This window comes from Quercus robur, chromosome 4 (genome assembly GCF_932294415.1).
Source record: "Quercus robur chromosome 4, dhQueRobu3.1, whole genome shotgun sequence".
NCBI classification, from domain to species: Eukaryota; Viridiplantae; Streptophyta; class Magnoliopsida; order Fagales; family Fagaceae; genus Quercus; species Quercus robur.
In genome coordinates, this window is record NC_065537.1 from 25,544,577 (window position 1) to 25,567,398 (window position 22,822).

At 36.0% G+C, this 22,822-nt stretch overlaps 1 long non-coding RNA gene across 2 annotated transcripts; it reads left to right on the forward strand.

The window, feature by feature from the left end:
* Positions 1-2,395: 2,395 nt before the first annotated feature.
* Positions 2,396-6,462, forward strand: LOC126720987 (uncharacterized). Of its 2 annotated transcripts, XR_007653762.1 has the most exons (4): positions 2,396-2,806; positions 2,887-3,019; positions 5,038-5,111; positions 5,367-6,462. It is a non-coding gene; the product is annotated as an uncharacterized LOC126720987 (long non-coding RNA). The 2 variants fall into 2 exon arrangements; XR_007653761.1 differs by lacking the exon at positions 5,367-6,462 and having other exon boundaries at positions 5,038-5,330.
* Positions 6,463-22,822: the final 16,360 nt, after the last annotated feature.

A 22,822-nucleotide genomic window follows, 5' to 3' on the forward strand; every position in this document is an offset into this window, starting at 1 on the left:
AATTTTAACCTGAATCTATAGTCCACAGTTTTTAATACAGCATGATAAGATATATATATATATATATATATAACTGAAACCTCTAGTTCCTACAATTTTCCACGTCAGCAATTAATTTTTCTTTTTTTACCTTTAAAGCTCCCATAATTTTTCACGTCAACAATTAATTTTCCTTTTTTTATTTTTAAATAAAAATAAATTATTTTATTAAGTTTTTTACTTGCTAACCCGACAAACTACCCTCACTCGATAAACTCTATCTCCTTCTTTACCTCTTCCATTCTCTCTGCCTCTCTCAATTCTCAAACCCTTAAACTATAGTCCACAGGCGCTAGCCTCCCACTCCTTTAGTGGCAGAAAGTTTTTTATTTTGTTCTATAATTTTGGTTCTTAAATATGATTTAGGGTTTCGTTTTTGGTTGTTAAATACGATTTTGTGTTTCATTTTTGGTTGTTAAATATGATTTAGGGTTTCGTTTGGGAGCGTTTCTTTTGAATGATTAGCTTAGATTGATAGGTTTGGAGCCCGTAGTGGGTTTTATTAATTTCAATTATTGGCCGCAAGAAAATATATCTGGGATTTTAGAGTTGTTATTCTGTTTCATTGTAAATAACTTTGTTATGTTTTGTGTAAGGAGTTTTCACCCAAAAAAAGGTGATGGCTTGAATGAATAATACAAGTTAAGGTTTATACTATACTTGATTCTCATCTTTTGGGACAGTAATGATATCTCTTGTCCTTTTATTAGACGAGCATCCTTGGCATGCCCTTGATGTTTTTTTGAGTCATTTGTTTGTGTTTGGATTTAATTTAATTTTTTGGGTTATGGTCAAGCTTGGCTTTATGTTTAGTTTAATTATTATTTAATCTCAAGTTTACCATTGTTTTTATTACTTCTTTATCTAATTTTTATGGGTATGTAGAATAGTATTGTGAAAAATACGTACATACACACATTAATTGATATTAAATCTCTTCTTTAGATGAAAGAATGTTTATTAACCAATAAAATCTAGACAGGGTCAAATTTTGCTACCAAAAGTAAGGAAGAAAATCCCATAAAAAAAATGTAAGGAAGAAAAATATCATCTTGAAATTACTCATTTAAGACTAACTACAAGCAGATTTGTTGCAATGAAGGTTTAATCCATCAAATGCTAAATTTACTTTGAAATTGCCATATAACCTACCTATAATATCATTCATGTAATATGAAGCAAAGTTCTTTGAATCCTGTACCTTAAAATTACTTTAGAATTTGCATAATATCAAGAAAATTGGAGGAAAATAATGAAGCTAGAGTCTAATGCAAAATCCAATTCTCCCTTCTTTATTAGTTCCATGTTACAATTCAAAACCAAAATAACTTGAACATATTTAGAAGCCTATAATTGAACCTATTGAACTCAAATAATATCATATTCTCTCTGATTCATCAATTTAGAATCAAATAAAAAATAAAAATAAAAATAAAAAAAAAAAACCAGAGAAAAAATAAAAGAAAAGAAAAGGAGTTATAGAGTGGCTAAAAATCCACTTTGTGAACTTTTTTCTTTTCTACCATTTTGAGCTTCTTTTAACAACATAGTAAGGACCACAGAATTCAACTACTATTCATTAACATCCAGTAGTTTCTTTCAACATAGATCCATTAAATAATTAGCATAGAAAACTATACAAATATACAACACACACCATGCCTAAAAAATGTCATTGGTATACCTTGCTATTTTTTTTAATAAATTTTATAAGAATATTCTTTAAGAGCAAGATCTAGATTTTTGAGGGGTTTTGTTTGATTCTTTGTTTGGTTGCAAACCAGCTTCTTTTCCAATGTCCTCCTTTTGCAACCTTGGCTTCGCTGTTTATCTACAAATTTTATTTGTTAGTTATGGTAAGGTTTGTATTTTAAATTTTGGTATAACCATGGAAGTTAAGATTTGTTCCTACTACTGACTTTTATTTTCTGCTTTCTGCCATGCACAGCGAAGGACTGAACCTATAATGTTCAGAAGCTATCTACAAATACCAGCAATAGCAAAGTGAAAAGGTAGAGTTGTGTTATTTTTTCTTCCATATCTATTTTTGAAGCATATTTTGTGAGACTTCACTGTGATCCAAGCTGATATATTGATTATTGAATCTAATAGGCAAATAGTGGCTTATTTTTTACTGCTTTGTTGCCTTTGAAAAGTAGAGGATTTGCTTTGCAATAACCAGTTTTCACAATCTAATACTACTATATATAATAGCAGAAGCCTTTAATCACGTGCTAACACGTTAGGAAAAATGCTTATCTAAAAAACTGACACGTATGGAGTTTAAACTTAAAAAAAACCGGACGGTGTGTTTGGAGTGGTTCATCTTCAGACAGTAATCCGCTTATAAAAAAAAAAGAAAAAAAAGAAAAAAGAAAAAACGCAAGCCCTTTGAAAACACCAGCCGCTTTTCCACAGAACAAAAGGAAAGAAAAAAAACAAAAACCCTAAAATCCAATTCTTATTTCCTGATCAAAATTCAGACTCACTCAGACTAGCGATACTTCGCTGCACCTTTAAACACACAAATCGGGCTTGCATGTTTCAACCTATCAAACAGACGAAAAATAAAACTTCTGCAACAGTGAAAACCTCTGCAACGGTGGAGATCTCTGTTTGTTCTCTACAACAGACGATTTAGAAGCTAACCCGTCTCTACTTCAACAACAAGCAATTCAGAAAGTAGACATTTTCCCCCTTTTTCGTTTTTTCTATTCAGTTGCCGTTTCTAGGGTTTCCAGGAAAATAAAAAGGGGTGTAGTCGAAGGTAGGCATTTTTTCCCCCATTTTTCCCTAATTTCTCATTTATTTTTACAATATCTTGAATCCTGTTTTGTTCGATTGTAGTATAAATAGATGAAAAGTAAAACCTCTGCAACAGTGAAAACCTCTGCAATGGTGGAAACCTCTGTTCGTTCTCTGCAACAGACAATATAGAAACTATCCTGTCTCTGCTCTTCAACAACAAACAATTCAGAAGGTAGACATTTTTCCCTCTTTTTTTGTTTTCTATTCATTTGCCGTTTCTAGGGGTTCTAGGGAAAAATGGGTATAGTCGAAGGTATGCATTTTTTCCTCCTTTTCCCCTAATTTCTCATTTATTTTTGCAATTTCTTGAATCCTGTTTTGTTCGATTGTAGTATTGATTAAATTTAGTTTTAGTTTGGCAGATTTCTGTTTAGATTGTATTTAAAAAAAAAAAAAAACTGAATGCTTGGAATATACAATCGTCTTTGTTGTTTTCCTTTTTTGATATTTAATTTTATTTTTATTTCTCTATTGAAATATACCTCTATTGATATTTATTTTCATTTTTTGATTTATTAGAAAGTAGGAACTGCTTTTATGTTTTGTTTATTTATTTATGTCTTTGTTGGTTTATTTTTGAGATATTTTACTTTGTAATCTTGAGGGTTGTATAACTGCTAATTACAATTTCAAGCCAGTTTGAATATTTAGTTTGTCGTCCTTAGTATAAAGTGTTTCATGTACAGTAGCTGTTGATTTTTATAATTCACAAAATTAATCATATGTGGATGCACCCACCATTTGGTGTTAGTTTTCGTGTTTTTATTGAAAATTTAGCTTTGCAACTCAATGAACTGCTCAAATGTATTTTTAAATTGAGATCCATGGAGGAGTGTACCAACTGTAGGTTTCACAATAGTAACTTTTTGTAATACAGTTTCTAAAATTTTGAAACCTACCTAACTTTTAATGGTTGGTTATCTTTTAAACTTAATAATTAAATTATAATTTTTGGGTTTTTTGGTTTTCTCTATTACCTGTTCTGTTATTTGTAAGGGGGGTTGAGAGTGTGAGATTTTGAATATTTGGTCAATGTTATTTTTTGTTTACTTTGAAGAGTTTGTTAATGACCATATTTATGAGACTGATTCTTTAAGTAACATGCATGGTTTATGTGAAGGTACAATTTACCTGCAGTTACATTCTTCATATCTATTTGGTTCTTTAATCTGTTTCTTCAACAGTCTTACACTTCTTTTGTTATAAAGACATTTTCTTTGTTGGTGTAAAAGCAAAGCTTTTTTGGTTGATGTGCTCATCCAAAAGTATGCATTTATAGACTTTCAATTACTATTATAAGTGTGACGAAAAATATTAAAATATAGCAAGATGCTAACTTCTGTTTTTGGCTTGACTTTTGTAATTCATTAGATTGATTAGAAAAGCTTTGAGGAACTAAAAAGCTTTTTTCGGTTTTTGAAGTGGGGCTTCAGTTTTATTTGTGTCTACATAATTTCAAAATCATATAATTATGATACAATTTTGTTTCAGTTTTGATAAAGTAATTTAAATTGAAGTATTTCATTGAAGTTGGTATTGTCATTGTAATTCTATCATGTTTTATCACAACTGATAGTTTGTACCTGTTGGATGAACATTTTGTGGGTTTGGATGGTTGTTTATGACGTAATCCATAAGAATTACCCCATACTAGCTTCTTATCTTAGCATTAAAATTTGATTTTCGAATTTTAATTCAGATTTCAAGTTTCAAAGAATACATCTGAATTAATTCTATCTTTACACCAAATTTCATGATTTTAAACATATTTAGCACACTCACTTCTATTCTTGCCTTTGTATTTTTCTTCTTAGTATTTTATTTTACTATTGTTTCTCTTCTGATTTATTGTTTTGATTTACTGGAATGCTTACTATTATTTTTTTAAATTTTCCTTCCTGATGCTTATTTCAAAATTGTTGTATTAGACTTGGTATCTTTTATTTTTTGTACTGCTCGGGCTATTAGGTTCAGTTTATTGGCAGTGTTTTTAAATTTGTAATTGTTGTTGTTGTTAGCTTTACTTATTTTGTATAGTCATTTGTTTTAATTGTGTATGTCTCATTCTTAGTATTAATTACTTTATTTTTAATTATTTCAGTAAACTGATAGTTTTTTGCTGTTTAATACAAATAAACCTGCCATGTTTTGTGTTTTCAATGGCATTTACATTCTCACGTGCTATTGTAGGTTTATCATCTCTGTTTTGGATTTTAAGACCTTTTTTTTACTATTCAAGAAGAACTGCTGAATTAAATAAAGAGGTTAGTACTGCCAAATTTCCCCATTGTTGCTTTTATTTAGATTAGTATCTTTTTATCATTTGACTCTTAAAACAGATGCTAAGCCCAAATTCCCCTTTGTTGGTTTTATTTAGATCTGTATCTCTTTATAATATGTTGATGCTTGATTAAAAAAAAAAATTGAACAAAAGTAGCTTTGAGAAGATTATTAAATATGTACTCTTTCACTTTTAAAATAGATGCTAATTTTACTTTTGTTTTTCCATCTTATAATAGTAAAAGAGAAAATGGAAAATGCAAGTTTAGAATGACAGAAAAGATGGACGATGATGTTTGAAAAGCGATCCAAAAGAAAACAGTATGAAATACAAAATACTTTACAAAATGAAGTTGTTGAAGCTAGAAAATACAGGAAAATAGTCATTGCCGAAAAAAAAAAAAAAAAAGAGAAACAAAATGGTAGTCAATCATGAAAATTGTTCATTACATTCACCCGGTAATGCTATTGAACCTTGGAATTTTGGCCCACCTTCTTATGTATGTAAGCATTGTGGTGCTGTGTTATGGTATGAAGAAAGGAGTGTAAAATCTAAAAGGCCTAGAATTCCAAAGTTTTCTTTGTGCTGTATGGAGTCAGAAGAGAAAATAGCAACTACAAAATTCTATGTAGTTGCCGGTTCCTGTTTTACATTCTACCTGATCTGCTGTTTTTGAAGAGTGATTGAAATTGTAGAACTTTGAAATCTGAAACTGTAAACTTTGAGTATCTTATATTAGTATCTATTTAATTGTTAGCCTCAATCTTTCATACTGTTGAATACTTTGTTTTGTTGAATTTGAGTGTCCATGTGCTGAATTAGCAGATAAGGTCACATTTGCTGGCTGTATTAATGGCGTGGAAGATTTTTTATATTATTTTTAAAATGTATTTGAACAATCGTAATTTGTACCATCTGTTTAGTGTACAGTTTTATAGCCTGAATTTTTTCTTTCTTTCTTACATGCTTGCTTTTTGTTTCTTTGGTTTGATTCAAGTACTAATTTTAATATTCCACTCTATTTACATAATTATCAGGGTCAGCTAATTATGGTTAAAGAACATTTCAAAAGATTAAAATAATAGTGTGTTGAATGGATGGTCCAAACTCCATATTGTGGGCAAAAAATTAGCTACTAGAATGATGATTACGTTTTGTAGAATAATCCTTTCATGAACATTACCACATTCATGCCCTTTTACAAATAATGATACTAAATAGAATGGTTAAGATTATGTTCAATTGGTGCTTCCCTTATTGTTTTGACCTTCACTGCTACACGGCTTCAGTTTAATGCTAGCCCTTAAAGAAATAAACAGAAGGCCAGAAAAGTTTAAAAAAAAAAAAAAAAGAATTGAAGTGAAACTTAGACATGGAATGAGTCTCAAACAACTTCAGTGGACTTCTGGCATTAGATTAGTCTGTCAATCACAAAACGGGTCCTGTTAGGGAATGTCAAAAAGAAACACAATTTTTGGATGCTGTCATTTTAGTCTATGAATTACTCCCATCACACATGGTAGAACAATGTAACAATTATTGATGATGTATCATCCCATATAACAATAGAAATTTGTCGTTTCATACAATCAGACACCATATTTTTTAAACAAAAGTGTACTAAACAAAATGCATCAAAGAAAAAAAAATCTGAACTCTAATGTATATACTACCTTACTGAATGTACATATGTTTCTTTAGAACTACCTTACTGAATGTACATATGTTTCTTTTGAACTACCTTACTGAATGTACGTATGTTTCTTTAGAAGAGTTAACTGAATGTAAACAGAATGTACTGTTAAGTTACTATGACTGTATTAGTGCTTTTTAAGTATTTTCTTTTGGTTCAAACACAAGCTTCTGATATGTGAGTGTATATTTATGTTAAAGCTCCTGCTATATATTGATCATAGATTAAGACAACTGCTTCTATATTTTTCTATTATGTCTTATCAAAACAGATTTCTAATTTATCTGAACAGATTGTGCTGAACTATGATTTTTAGCTTGAATGTGTTGAAGTGGGCCGTGTGGCTTGAATTGCCACAAGCCCACATCGGTCCTTAGTTGCCAAATCCTATTTGTAATAGGAAACCTTTTTTTTTTTTTGTCTCTACCGACTTTAACATATACATATATATATATATATATATATATTGTATTAAGTGCAAGCAGGTGCAGCCGTGAGATTAAAAGAAAAGCACAATTCCAATTAACCTAGTGAGCAAGCCGCATGAGAGAAAATAGAGAAAAGAGAGGCAGTCAGCTTCTATTCTTATTTTTTTCTGTAAGAGAGTGCTAGGGTGTAATTGGGATTTGGGTTTCTTGAGAGTGTTCTTGTGCACTATTGTATTCTCCCTGATAATAGTGAAATCCCTGCAACTCCGTGGACGTAGGCAAATTGCCGAACCACGTAAATATTGTCTTGTGCGTGTGATTATTTTCTTTGACGTGTGTTTTCTCTATTTGTTTTGTTTCTCACAGGTTAGGAATTTTTGGTTAAATTCCCTATAGAATGTACAAATAAATATGAATCAATATGTTGTTACAGAGTGCTTCTGTAGCCTGGAACATTTGCTTTCAAAATATATAGGATCATGGACAAAGTAAAAAAAAAAAAAATTGCATGATGCCATGAAACTTTGTCCTTAGAATCCTTAAAAGTTTTGTGAAAAAACCATATTTTGTTGTGAGAGAAGTGCAACTCAAACTTCAAGATTGATTTAAGAACAAATCAGAAACATGTTAATTCAATGAAAACCTGAAAGAAGTTTCAACTTCAAAGATAGTAGCTTTAATTTTAGAATCTCATGGGAGTCTATTACCTCCACAAGTAGCATTTACTTCAGTTGAAATAGAATGTTACAAATTTTTTTTTCTCTTTGATTTGGTTATGAGCTAAGTAGATTTCGTTATCTACCGAAGATGGAAGCACTGGTCATAAAAGAATACCGCTCCAAATGCTTCAATCATATAATTGTTTTTTTTTTCTTTTTTTTTCCCTTTGATTTGTATATGAACTAAGAAATTTTAGTTAGTTTTGAGTGTTTTGGTTGGATTAATTAAACAAACAAATTGATAACTAACGTATCATACACACTTTACAACAATTTTTTTCTTTAAAAATTTATTTTATTACACAAATTTCTCTGCTACTTATGAGATTTCAAATGATCCCGCGCATTGCGCGGGTTAAATACTAGTTAATATAATGGTAAGAACTGATTACTACACTAATAATGAGTACTACTATGAAATTTGAGGGTGCTTAGACTAGGGAAAGGACTAAGTGAGTTACTTATTGATAAAAATACAAAATAAAGGATTAACAGGGTTGAAGGGGTGATTGATACATGATTGCATGTCATAACACTTAAGGCCTTAGGTAGTACATTGGAGATTTTAAAATCCATTGCATAATATTTATTTGCAATTGAATGGCCAAGCAATTTGATTAGTAGGATTTGGGTATAGATAGTAGATTTGGAAGTACTGATACATACATGTTGTTTCTTTTACACATACACAAGGCGTTTAATGAAATTTCTTAGAGATTTTTTACTGTTATTCTAGAAGCCATAATACATGGAGAGTCATAAGGAGGAAGATAAGTAAGGAATGAGATGCTTTGTTGTTGATTTAATCAAGGTTAGATGTGTTTGATTCTTATTACTATATGTTAAAAATCTATTTTCTATTGTTTAAAAATGTTTTTTTTTTTCTAAACTTTCTCTTTCATTATCTTTATTTTCTTTTCTCTCCTATTTATTCCTATGCAATTGTTCAACCCATTTTTAGATGCATTTTCTATTGAACTAGGATAGGCTTTTACATATTCAAAATCCAAGTTAAAGGTAGACTATCCATTTGGATTAAAAATTTGTTGTTTTTTACCTTCAGGAATATGCCATTACGTCTGATGGGATTGACGAGTTCAACTTCCCTGGATGATCTCGCCAAATATACTCATCCACATCGGCGCGACACGGACGAACATAGGAGAGCCATTAATTAGAGCATTCAATACCTTAATCAGTTATCAAACCATTGGTAGGCCATTGGGGCCTCATCAAAACCCATATTCATGAACCCTGAGGCATTACAAAAAGGGCATTAAAAGCCACAACTAAGACCTCCAACGGCTAGGAACATGAAGCTGTATATATACACTTTGATCAGAGACAAACATGGTACATTGACACACCTAAAAGCACTTATAGTTACTTTAATATTTTGTGTTATTCTTTAAAGGTTTCCTTATACTAACTTTGGCAACGGAGGCGTTGTGGCAAGCACCACACCGGTGACCATCTTAAGGGAGCCATCTCACTATATTTGCAAAGCCAAGGACGATGACTCAACCCTATTTGGATGCACTTACAAAGACTAACGATTTGCACTTCATCAGTTTGGCACCGTCTGTGGGAAATGACATTTTCGTACTTAAGTTTGAAAGCGTAGTTTCCAATTAATTTCTACACTAAGATGGAGTCCAACCAGGATTCTGTAGCATTAGCTTTGCAAGTCCAGGCTCTTGTGGCTAGCATCAAAGAGCTCACTAGACAGAATCAAGAAATGAGGTTATGGCTCAACAGGAGAAGAATCGATCTAGAGCCAATCAAGAGGATGAGGGAGATAGCCATAGAAGGAGCGACCGTCGAGGACCAACTACCCCAGATGAAAAAAATCAGATCTTCTCCAGGAGATGAGAAAGGAGATGGACGAGCTGAGGAACGTTATTAAGGGAAAAATAGACTGAAGCCTGAATAGAATGGTCAGGGCAACAGATTCTCCCTTCACCACGACAGTCTTGGAATGCCTTGTGCCATCTAAATTTCGATTGCCTCAGGACCACCTCAACACCTTCAAGACGATACTAGGCCTTCAACAGCCTTCTGACAAAATACTATGTCGTTCCTTCCCCACCATTCTCAAAGGAGCTAGAAGGGAATGGTTCACAAAGTTACCAACATTGTCCATCGACAGCTTCGAGTAGTTAAGCAACACCTTTTCGTGCCATTTTTCTTGGGGGACAATGCCCTAAGAGGCTAGCAAATCACTTACTCACCATTAGACAAGGGGAGAAAGAAACCCTGAGGTCATACATAAAACACTTTACTTGAAAGACTCTGGAGGTAGACGAAGCTGACAATAAGATGCAGTTGATGATCTTTAAAGTGGGGTTAAAGTCTAGAGAGTTCATGGTTTCACTTGTGAAGAATCCTCCTAAGACGATGGCAGAGATGCTCCTAAAGGCACAGAAGTACATGAACGCTGAAGATGCGTTAGCCGCCATAAAGGACGTGGAAAAGCCAAGAGACAAAGGAGGGAAGGAGGATGATCGTAGAGGACAAAAAAGGGAGCATTCAAATCATTGGACTAGTGACGAGAGTAAAAGGAAAGATGAAAGAACTCCTCAAACGGTAAAATTCACTCCTTTAGTTATGCCTGTTGACAAAATTTTGGCGTAAATTAAGGATGAGCACTACCTCAGATGGCCGAGGCCATTACATTCGTCGCCCAACGTGCGTGACAAAAAGAAGTACTGCCGGTTCCACAAGGATCATGGTCACTACACAGAGGATTGCAGGGGCCTAAAGGAGCAAATAGAAGAGCTTATACGGAAAGGGAAACTACAGAAGTATGTGAAAAATGAGGAATCTAGTAGATTCAGAGGCAACAACAAAAACCAACGCGAATCCTAACCTAGTGACGAGAATCACACGTCCTAGCGATTACCAAGTGTGATCGGGAAGATAAAGACGATCACAGGCGGCCCTTCAACAGGTGGGTCATTCAAATCCCTCAGGAAAGCATGCTAAAGGCAGGTGAAAAGTTTCCACAAAATGCCCCCATTTAAGCAAAGACGGACAGACCGTGACATGTTTTTCTCAAAAAAGGATGCTAGAGGAGTGAAGTAGCCTCATGACGACCCTTTGGTCATAATGCTCACGATAGAAGAATTCAAAACCATGAGAATCCTCATGGACAATGGCAGCTTTGCAGACATCATCTACATCTCCGCTTTTCAGCAGCTGAGGCTAGATCCAGGAAGGCTTCGCCCATTCGACTCCCCCCTCGTCAACTTCAGTGGAGACAGGGTGTATCCCAAGGGCATAGTGACACTGACGGTTACATTGGGGACTCACCCGAGGCAACTGACCAGTCAATTGGACTTCTTGGTGGTAGACTGTCCTTCATCTTACAATGTGATCATCGGGAGACCCACGTTCAACCGTTGGAAAGCAGCCACGTCCACTTATTGCTTGAAGGTAAAGTTTCCAACAGAGAACGGTGTGGGCGAGGTAAAGGGAGATCAAGTACTGGCCAAGGAATGCTACCAGGCCGTGTTAGTTGCCAAAGTGAACCATACATGGATAATCGAGGAGAAGGAAGAAAATAAAGTGGAATCCCTGGAGACAATGGAGCTGGTTAAAGGAGAAACAACAAAGACGACTAGAATAGGGATGACATTGAGCCCCGAGATAAGGACGAGACTCGTCTAGTTCCTTAAAGCGAACCTAGATTTCTTTGCATGGAGCCACGAGGACATGCCAGGTATATCCATGAAGGTCATCCAACACAAGCTAAATGTGGACCCCGAGAAGAAGCCCGTCCAGCAGAGATGACGGGTCTTCGCTCCAGAATGGAATTAAGCAATTATAGACGAGGTTAACAAGCTGCTGACAGCAGGTTTTATTCGAGAAGTCTACTACCCAGATTGGCTCGCCAATGTCATCCTAGTGAAGAAAGCAAATGAAAAATGGAGAATGTGTGTGGATTTCACGGACCTGAACAAAGCCTGCCCAAAAGATAGTTTTCCCCTACCAAGCAGGGCATAAATTACTGACGTTTATGGATGCATTCTTGGGATACAATCAGATAAAGATGGCTGAAGAAAACCAGGAGAAAACCGCTTTCATCATAAGCCAAGGGCTCTATTGCTATAAGGTAATGCCCTTTGGATTGAAAAATGCAGGAGCAACCTATCAGAGATTAGCGAATAAAATGTTCAGCAAGCAGATCGGGAGAAATATAGAGGTATATGTGGATAACATGCTCGTCAAGAGTAAAGAAGAGCTTGCTCACCTGGACGACTTCAGAGAAACGTTTGTGACACTCATATAGTACCAAATGAAGTTGAATCCCAGTAAGTGTGTGTTTGGAGTAGCCTCGAGGAAGTTCTTGGGGTTCATAGTGTCCTAAAGGGGGATAGAGGCAAACCCAGAGAAGGTGTGAGCCATACTCGATATGACATCACCAAAGACCATTAAGGAAGTCCAGAAGCTTACAGGAAGGATAGCAGCACTCAATAGGTTCGTCTCTAGAGCGACGGACAAATGTTTACCCTTCTTCAAGACGCTGAAGCAAGCTTTTGCTTGGACTGACGAATGTGAGATAGCTTTTCAAGAACTTAAGTGCTACCTAAGCAGTCCACCCCTTCTAAGTCCGTCCAAGGAAGGGGAAAACTTGTATTTGTATCTGGCAGTATCAGCTACCGCAGTGAGTATAGCCTTGGTTCGAGAAGAGGAAAAAAAATAGCTCCCAGTTTACTACGTCAGCCAAGCTTTCCAAGGGGCAGAAGGCAAGTACCCAAGGATTGAGAAGATTGCGTTCGCGCTGATAGTAGCTTCGCGCAAGCTACGGCCTTATTTTATGGCGAAACCTATCTTGATAATGACGAACCAACCCATCAAGAAGTCCATGAACAAGCCCAAGGCAGTAGGGAGAATGGTCTAATGGGCAATCAAGCTTAGCCAATTCGACATCAAGTACCACCTTAGGATAGCCAATAAGGCATAGGCTTTGGCGGACTTCATCACCGAGTTCACTCTTCTAGACGAGGACAACCCCACCAACGAGACAGAGCGGTGGACAATATAGATCGATGGTTTGTCAACCCAGAAGAAGGGAGGAGTATGGGTCGTCATCACTACCCCAAATGGAGAAATGCTTAAATATGGAGTTTAACTAAAATTCTTAGCCACCAATAATGAAGCCGAGTACGAAGGAATATTGACGAGGCTAAGGGTCGAAAAAGCACTGGGAGCTAAAAACTTGCTCCTCCAGAGCGATTTTAAGCTGGTAAGAGGGCAAATAAAGGAAGAGTATGAAGTAAAGGAGGAAAGAATGCAAAAATACCTCAGGCTAACGAAGCATTTGACACAAGAGTTTGATAGGGTGGAATTCGTGCATATTCCTAGGAGCTAGAAAGTGATAGCAGATGAAATCGTGAGGCTAGCATCATCAGAAAAAGGATCAACGAGCATAGGTTTAGAGATGGAAGTCCAGAAGCGCCTTAGCATTGAAGAATTCTCTACATTTGCAATCCAGAGCACAGGTAGCTAGAGGGCCCCGATCATATCATTCCTCCAAGACGGACACCTCCCACAAGACGTCGAGGAGGCCAGGAAGTCAGGAAGAGAATAGCCAGATTCATGATCCTGAATGACACCCTGTACAAGAGAGGCTTTTCCATGCCCTACTTGAAGCGCGTAGATGAAGAGGAAGCCAAGTATATTTTGAAAGAGATTCATGAAGGGTTTGTGAGACCATATAGGCCCCAGATCCTTGGTAAGTAAAGTTGTCAGAACAAGTTACTTTTGGCCTACTATACAAGTAGACGCAAAGGAACTTGTCAAGAAGTGCGACAAGTGCTAGAGTTTTAGAAATATCCAACACCTTCCAACCGAGAGACTGATGGCGATAGCCTCCCCATGGCCATTTGCACAATGGGGAATCGACATTGTCAGTTCATTGCCCAAGGTAAAGGACAGATAAAGTTCCTACTAGTTGCTATTGATTACTTCACAAAATAGGTTGAAGCGGAGGCATTAGCAACTATCACCGAAGCAAGAATCCAGAGCTTCGTATGGAAGAACATAATTTGCAGGTTTGGAATTCCATGGACGATTATATCAGATAATGGGCGGTAGTTTGACAGCCAGGGCTTTAAGGACTTTTGTTAAAGTTTGGGGATCAAGAACCAGTGCTCATCCTCGGGACATCCATAGGCAAACGGACAGATGGAGGTGACTAATCGAACACTACTCAAGATTATCAAAACCAGGTTGGATGACGCTAAAGGGGCCTGGCCAGAAGAATTGTCCAATGTCTTGTGGGCTTACAGGACCATGGCAAGAACCCCAACGGGAGAAACCCCCTTCAGACTCACTTACGGTACTAAGGTAGTAATTCCAATCGAAGTGGGAATGAGCAGTATCAAACAAGAGATGTTCCACGAGGACAACAATGACAACCAATTAAGAGTCAATCTAGACTGCCTGGACGAAGTTAGAGACGAAGCCTCTAACAAGATGACAAAGTACCAGCAGAAGATGGCCGATTACTACAACAAAAGAGTGAAGCTCAAACGACTAGACATAGGAGACCTTGTCCTACGCAAAGGCACCTCGGCAACCAAGGACCCTGCCCAAGGGAAACTCGGCCTAACCTGGGAAAGACCCTATTGGGTCGTCCATTACTCTAGACAAGGCAGTTACCACCTGGAGACCTTAGATATACAGAGGCTTCCACAACCATGGAACATTAAGCACTTGAAGAAGTACCACCAATAGATGTAACAAATGATTGTATTCACTCTTCAGCCAATGTCTTAATGCAAGTGAACCCAGCAACTTAAAAGTCAAAAATAAAATTGGCTAAGTAACAAGATTCCACCTAGATAGATGTAAGTTACAGATGAGGCCAAAAATAACAAGATCCCTTAAATGGGTGAAAGTCAAAAATAAAATTGGTTAAGTAACAAGATTCCGCCTAAACGGATGTAAGATACTGACAATGCCAAAAATGACAAAATCCTTTAAATAGGTGTAAGTCAAAAATAAAATTGGCTAAGTAACAAGATTCCACCTAGATGGATGTAAGTTACTAACGAAGCCAAAAATGACAAGATCCCTTAAATGGGTGTAAGTCAAAAATAAAATTGGCTAAGTAATAAGATTCCACCTAGATGGATGTAGGTTATTGACGAAGCCAAAAATAACAAGTGGGTGTAAGTCAAACATAAAATTGGCTAAGTAAACTCCGCCTAGATGGATGTAAGTTACCAACGAGATGATATTCTCTCAATGAGCGCAAGTCTTAACAAAATTTTTAACCAAGTACCAACAAATGCCAACTACTGATGAAGAAGAAGCAAAGCTGACAGAGACAAGAATATAAACAAGTAAGTGCATAATTACAAACATAAGTAAAGGCCCAAAGACAACGGGCAACTAGCACTGTGTTATCATTATAAGCCCATAAACATTGGGTAAAGTTGTTCTCAAATTAGAATATTGTTCTCAAAACAAAATTAAAGAGCCCAAAAACACTGGGCACCTAAAAAAAAAAAAAAGGATAAAGATTACAAAGGAAAAATGACAGGTTCAGGCATTGTTGGCATCATCACCACCAGTAGGAGCACACCCAAGAGTATCTCCCTTAGGAGCCAAGGACTGGGAGGCTTTGCCAGCGGCCATCTCTTTATCCACCTCTTCCAGATCCAAATTCTCTAGATCTACTCCGATGGGGTGCTTAACGAAGTACCTTTTTAGGAGATCAAAACCTTTAAAATACCAACTGAAGAGCATTGTATTGTACTCTTCAGTTTGTTGGAAAGCCTCAACAGCCTTAGTAGCAATGGTTTTGAGTTTCTCCTTGGCAGCTAAAAGTTGTTTGTCTTTTTCCAAAGTTAGCCGCCGCTTAGGTCTGAGGTTGTCGCTCATGGTCTTGACTTTTTCCTTAATGGTATTAGCCTCGTCCATGGCGACAATCAGGTCTTTCTTTAGCTTGGAGTTTTCCGCCTCTAGAGCTTCCATTCTGGACATCACCGACACGACCTTGGCTTCCTGAGTGAGGAATTCCGCTATGATGTGAAGACTCTCCCCCAACACCTAAAAAAAAAAAAAATTGGAGCCTTCAAGAGGACACACAAAAAAAAAAAAAAAAAAAAGAAAAAAAAAAGAAAGGACAAAAATTGCACAAGTACGTTACCTAAATGAGTCTGTGGACATGACGAGTCATCACCTCGTTAGAAGGCACGCCCGAGAAAACCTTCAGGTCCTCAGCAATGACAACCTCGTGTGCCCTTTTGACCGCAAGTTCAGCATTGTCCCAGATACTGGACGCACGAGAATCAACATTCTCCTTCCTTTTGTCTGTCAAGCTTGGCCTCTTGGAGATAGGAGTAATGATCTCCTTAACAGAAGTGGCCGGAGAGACTGTCCTCATTGCCTCAGTACTGGGGAAAGTTGGAGCAACGGAGGCAGCTGGAGTAACGGGAAGGCCCTTCCCTGTAACGCGCACTATCCTCTTCCTGAGATTGGACAGTGGCTTATTCTTCTTCGATCTCATTTTTGCATACATGTCTTGATTAAACTTAGTCGTCGTTCTTGTAAGAGGAAAAAACTTACTAAAAAAAAAAGGAAGAAGAAGAAGAGGCAAAAGAATCAACATGGACGAGCCTAACACTTACTTTTTTTTCCTCTATCTCAATATTTCGTAGGACAAAGGAAGACGGTTCTAGACCAAGGCAATAAAAGGCAAGAGTTTGTGGGTCCACCAAATCGTCGAAATCCTCGATCGTCCTCGTGTACTCAATGGCCTTCTCAACGCGTTTCTTGTACCTACTTTTAAGCTTAGGCTGTCTCTTAACTGCACAAGACAATGGAAAAAGAAGTTAGTGACGATAAAATAATCACGATGAAAATTAAGGGACTAGAAGAAATAATGACACACCTAAGTTGGGAGTACCCCACAGATGGAGCAAGAGTGGACTATCACCCCAAACCTCATTAGAGTGAGTCTCCTAATCATCCCCGGACACAAAAAAAGAACCGGGACTTCTAGTATCTAAAGGATAAAGGCAGGTCCCAGACAATCCTAGTCCTCCTCTCCCAAGGCACCAGCTCATAATACTCGTGCTCCTTAAATTCCTTCAAATGATACAAGTAGACAAGCTTGTTCACTTTAATCATGTCTACGTCCGTAACAGCCAACCATATTCCTATACAACTAACCACTATCCTCCACGAATTGGGCATTTGCCTGGGAGCAATATCAAAACGGCCTAAAAGCTCCATAATAAATGGGTAACAGGGAACCTAAGTCCACACAGGAAGGCAGCCTCGTAGAAGCATACCTCCCCAGGGAAGAAATGGCAAGCCCATTCCTCTTCACGGGGTAGACAAACCCTAACCCTATTTGGGAATTGGAATCTATCCTTGCACCTAGAAAGTGTATCGTCGTCCAAACCACAAACCTCTTCAAGGGCATGAAAAGCCTTAACCTCTCGAGGGGTAGAGACGGTGGTATCCCCCTCCATCGGGTCGTCGTTAGAAGACAACCCAGTTTCAAGCTCACTAGATCTAACCTTAGACATTCTTTTTTTCTCACCCACCAAACATTCAAACCAATTGATTGATTGACTAAGCACAGGAAATAACTCACCCAATACAACACCTAAACCACAACCCTTAAAAACAAAATTGCCAATCAAGGGGAGAAAAGCATGGGAAGTATCTAAGGAAGCCTTCAAATGAGCAAAAAAAAGGAAACCGAGGGGCACACTACCCTAACCTCAGAGCTACTGACCATGAAAACTAAAAAGAAAACAGAGGGAAAGAGATGAATACTAAAAACCCCCGAAAACCAAAAACAAACATAAGAAAGGAGAGAAAATAAAAAATTTATCATAGTTTATATCTACACCGAAAAGAAAAAAGAAGTAAAAAGAAGGAAGAAAGGCATACCTCAAAAGAAAAATGTAGAAAGCTTAGCCACGCAACAACTCGGAGAAGAATCGCAGAGAAAGGTTGGAGAAGAAAAGGCTCAGAGCAATGATTGAGAGTTAGAGAAAGTGAAAGGGAAAGTGAAAAGAAGAGAAGTTTTAAAACCAAGGCACAAAAACTGAAATCCAGCAGGAAATTCAAGAGTCACACAATTGGAGTATTAACTCCATTGATCAAAACACACCACGTGGCCATGATAGGTGTGGCACTGCCACCATGCATTAAATGTGGAGCGAAATCCTAAGAGCCATGTCTAAGTCAGAAAACCTTTTCACCTTCTGATGGTCGTCATAGCACAGCACGACGACCACAGAACCAGGGGGGCAGCTGATGGGACTGACGAGTTCAACTTCCCTAGATGATCTCGCCAAATATACTCGTCCACATCAACGCGACACGGACGAACACAAGAGAGCCATTAATTAGAGCATTCAATACCTCGATCAATTATCAAACCATTGGCAGGCCGTTGAGGCCTCATCAAAACCCATATTCATGAACCCTGAGGCATTACAAAAAGGGCACTAAAAGCCACAATTAAGACCTCCAACGGCTAGGAACCATGAAGCTGTATATATGCACTTTGATAAGAGACAAATGGGGTACATTGACACACCTAAAAGCACTCATAGTTACTCTAATATTTTGTGTTATTCTTTAAAGGTTTCATTATACTTACTTTGGCATCGGAGGCATTGTGGCAGGCACCACACCGGTGACCATCTCGAGGGAGCCATCTCACTATATTTGCAGAGCCAATGACGAGGACTCAACTCCATCTCGACGCATTTACAAAGACTGAAGATTTGCACTTCATCAGTTCGGCGCCGTTTGCGGGAAATGACATTTTCGTACTTAAGTTTGAAAGTGTAGTTTCCAATTAATTTCTACATTCAGATGGAGTCCAACTAGGATTCTGCAGCATTAGCTCTACAAGTTCAAGCTCTTGTGGCTAGTGTTGAAGAGCTCACCAGACAGAATCAGGAAATGAGGTTATGGCTTCAACAGCAAAAGAATTGGTCTAGAGCCAATCAAGAGGATAAAGGAGATAGCCATAGAAGGAGCGACCATCGAGGACCAACTACCCCAGATGAACAAAACTTAGATCTTCTCTGGGAGATGAGAAAGGAGATGGACGAGCTGAAGGACGCTATTAAGGGGACTCAGCTCCATCTGGATGCACTTACAAAGACTAATGATTTTTATTTCATCAACATCCTTTATGAGATTTGTGTTACCAAGATTTGTTATAGGTCAGTTTGTTGTATTGTTTATAGTGATGGAACTATTGAGTGTGTATTGTGGTTTCTACTATGAAATTGGTAGGTTTAAGATCTTTGAAGATGACAAGAATTATTTGCAAAATTGAGAAGTCAATTTAATGGTGGGGGACATAATTTTTTGTTGGGTGGGAAGCATAGACAACCACAAAATTTGAGACTGTGGTTAAAGATGATAATCCAGAATAGAAGTGGTAGATGGATGGTATGTTGGAAAAAATTCTAATTGAGTAAAGAGGTTAAATCTTCAACCAAAACATTGAAGAGTGAGTTTATCTTCATGCTCTTAAAGTTCTGTTTTCTCCTCTATTGATGCAATAGTTTCAGAATTAGTCCCTTTTATGTTTTAAATTTGATGCTTTTTCTACACAAATCTAATGGATTAATTTGTATGTTGATACAAATCTTGACTCAATTATCTTCAAAATCCTAAATTCCTTGTGTATGGCTCTAGCAACCTTTCATATGAAAGCCAGGAAACTTTGAAATTTTAAATTAATAACATAGATCATGTAGTACTCCAAAGATGTTCAAATTTATTATTTATGTCCCTTCCCATTCCTCTCTCTTATTTTAGATAAATATTTCTTGGGGAATGATCTTAATTTGTATAGCAAATTGCTTGCAGTCTTGCACTATTGTTGACTACAAGCATTCCCTACATGGGCTGCCAGTGGATTTTGATGAGCACCTTTGCATATTATATGAGGTTTCTTTAAACCCTCTCTCTTTTTGTGCCATTAAAATTTCTTTTTTTAATAATGATTTTTGTTTAGTTACTAAGAAAGTGTAGCAATAGAATACATATGAATAATTTTAGGTTTTTATTTAGATTGGTTGAGATTTGGGCATCTTCTTTATATAGCTGTTTGGTCTTTTTTTCCTTCTTCCCCCCCCCCCCCCCCTCCCCCCCAAGAAAAGATTGTATTTGGTTGCTAAAGGAAATCAAGGAATGCAGTGGCTAAAGTGAATCTTTGAAATTAGAATCTCAAATAAAATTACATTGTTGGCTATTTTTGGGCTAAGAAACCACGAATTTGAAAGCTTTTCTTGGATGTCACGAAAGAGGCAAAGAAAGAAAGCAAAAATATTTAAATTTTTACAACATCATTAGATTGTATGCATGGGATCTCTTATAGTCATTCTCTCAAAATTTTACACTCTACTACTAGCATATGTGGTGATTCTTGACAACATCATAAACATTGGGAAAGCTCCAATTTGACTTTGAAAATATATAACAAACTCTTGGGGAAAAAACATCATTGTCTGATCCTTTAAGAAAATATAGATTCTAATATAAATAAATAAATAAACAAATATATATATATATATATATATAGATTCTAATTTAAAAGCGGTTTGCACATTCCAGTCATTTTAAAAGGGTATTAGTGATTTTGCTTTAAATTACTGGGATTGTTGTTCTAATTGAAGGGGTTGCTAATATTTTCTAGAGGTATGAAATGTTTGGTTTAGCATAGACAAAAAGTAGATAACTCCATTCAATTATAATCCTGCTTTCATGGAGGAAACAAGGACAAGAAGACAAACATCTCATGTTTGGTTGGTAAGACTAAGGTTCTTGCTTTTTTTTTTTCCTAGCTCAACCATTGTTGCTTTAATAAAATCATCTTTTGTTAGTGACGAATTTCATGTACACAATTGCAAAGCCAATTCACAGTTATAGGACGTCAATGCTAGCTGACACTGACAAAACAGTGACAGATTTGCTACAAATTGTTCATAAAAGAAATGTTCAACTTGCGTTCATAACACCTATTCTTGTAAGCTTATGAAATTTCACTTGTATTACTTTTGTGAGTTGTTGCCTCTATAAAATTATGTTGCTTTATGTTTCTACAAGTGTTGACTGAATATAGTTGGTTCACTTTATTCATTTGATAAATAGTGATTAGCTTTGAGGTTTTGCAATTGAAAATGGGCTAGACTTTAACAGAGATGGTGAAGGCTCAGCGTGTCGAGATGATGCCCTTGGGATGAGGTGAGACATTATATTGAAGAAAATGAGAAGTTTATAGTTTACATGAAGCGACATGGCATTTGGTTGCTGCATCATTATGTTATATAAGTGTTTGTAATTAATTGAAGACTTAGTGTTTTCTTTATCACAAAACGAAAAAATAAAAATGCAAGTTTTTTATGATATAAATGTGAGATATCTTCTTCTCAAAGTTTGACTAATTGTCTTAGGTGAAACATTATCATGTAGTGTCATAGTTGTCATTTAAAGAATTAAATTCAAGTGTAAATAATACAAAGAATAATTTGACATATCCAAGGAATAAGAAAGAAGTCAAAATTTTTTTAGACATCATTTTCAATTCCTTTACTGTATGTTCAAGGGCTTGCGACTTTTTAAATCACTACCATGTTTTTGTACTAAAATTCTTTTTTTTTTTTTTTTTTTTTTTGCTGATTTATATTATTTTTGTGGGGAGTTTATTACTAAAATGCAACTTCATTAACATTTGAATTGAAAGACAATTTTTGTGTTCTAATTTATTCTAACTGTTATTTTTAAGTTATAATATCTATGGACAATATAGTATTTTTTAGCTATAGTAAGAAAATATGCAATAACTCGTATTTAATAGCTTTCCCGTGCATCGCACAGGTCAGCAACTAGTTGATATTATTTTCTTTTGTTTCAAAATTAATTTCTCCATAAATATTAAAAAAGAAAATTTATATAACATCTTTTTTTTTTTTTTTACAAGATTATAAAGCATCTTCTAGGTATATTAAAGTTTGCATTCACCTGCTTGAATATCATGATGTTATATAAAACAAGTTTGGAATTAAAAAATAGATGTTTCTTAAAAAATTAATCCCCGACCATATTTAAAAAACAATCATAAGGTTACAACTTACAAATGATTGTTATGCTTTTGGTGAACTTGGTAAAACTAAACCATATTTTATTTAAAAATTAATTTTTAAAAATAAAATAAATTATAAGGATTTGTTTAGATATCGATAATGAGAGAGAGAGAGAGAGGGGGGGGGGGGCGTTTAAGAATTTTTTTTTAAGGGTATGTTAAGGATCGGTTATTAGAAACCTTTTGGTAAAAAATAGTTATTACTCATTTTATTTTAAATAATAGCTATTTTTTATGAACATCTATTCTATTTATGGTGTTTATTCCTAAGTACCAATATTGTGTGGCTTAAGGCTTCTCTCTCTAGTCACTCAAAAGTAAGGTTCTTCCATATGCACCTTTTCTTTTACATCCTTCTACTTAAAAAAAAAAAAAAAAAAGTAGTTTTGTAGAACTTCTACCTTATAAGTTTGAGAAGATTTACAAGGTGTACTATGGGAAATTAAGCTTATTGTATCTTGAGGGATAAGGAACTAATTATAACCTCTCTGTACCAGAAATCTTATCCAGAGGGCGTGAATCGTGTCAAGAACGAGATCTGATTAGTAGCTCAAACTCTATCATTCACCTTGCTGCAACTATCTAGCAAGAAGTTAATAATTCATTTCATTGATGCATAATTTGAGATATAATTAATTTGTTATACCATAGAGGACGTGTGTCTGTGTAGCATATAGTAGTTGACTAGTTTTCTTTTATTTTTAATTTATTACT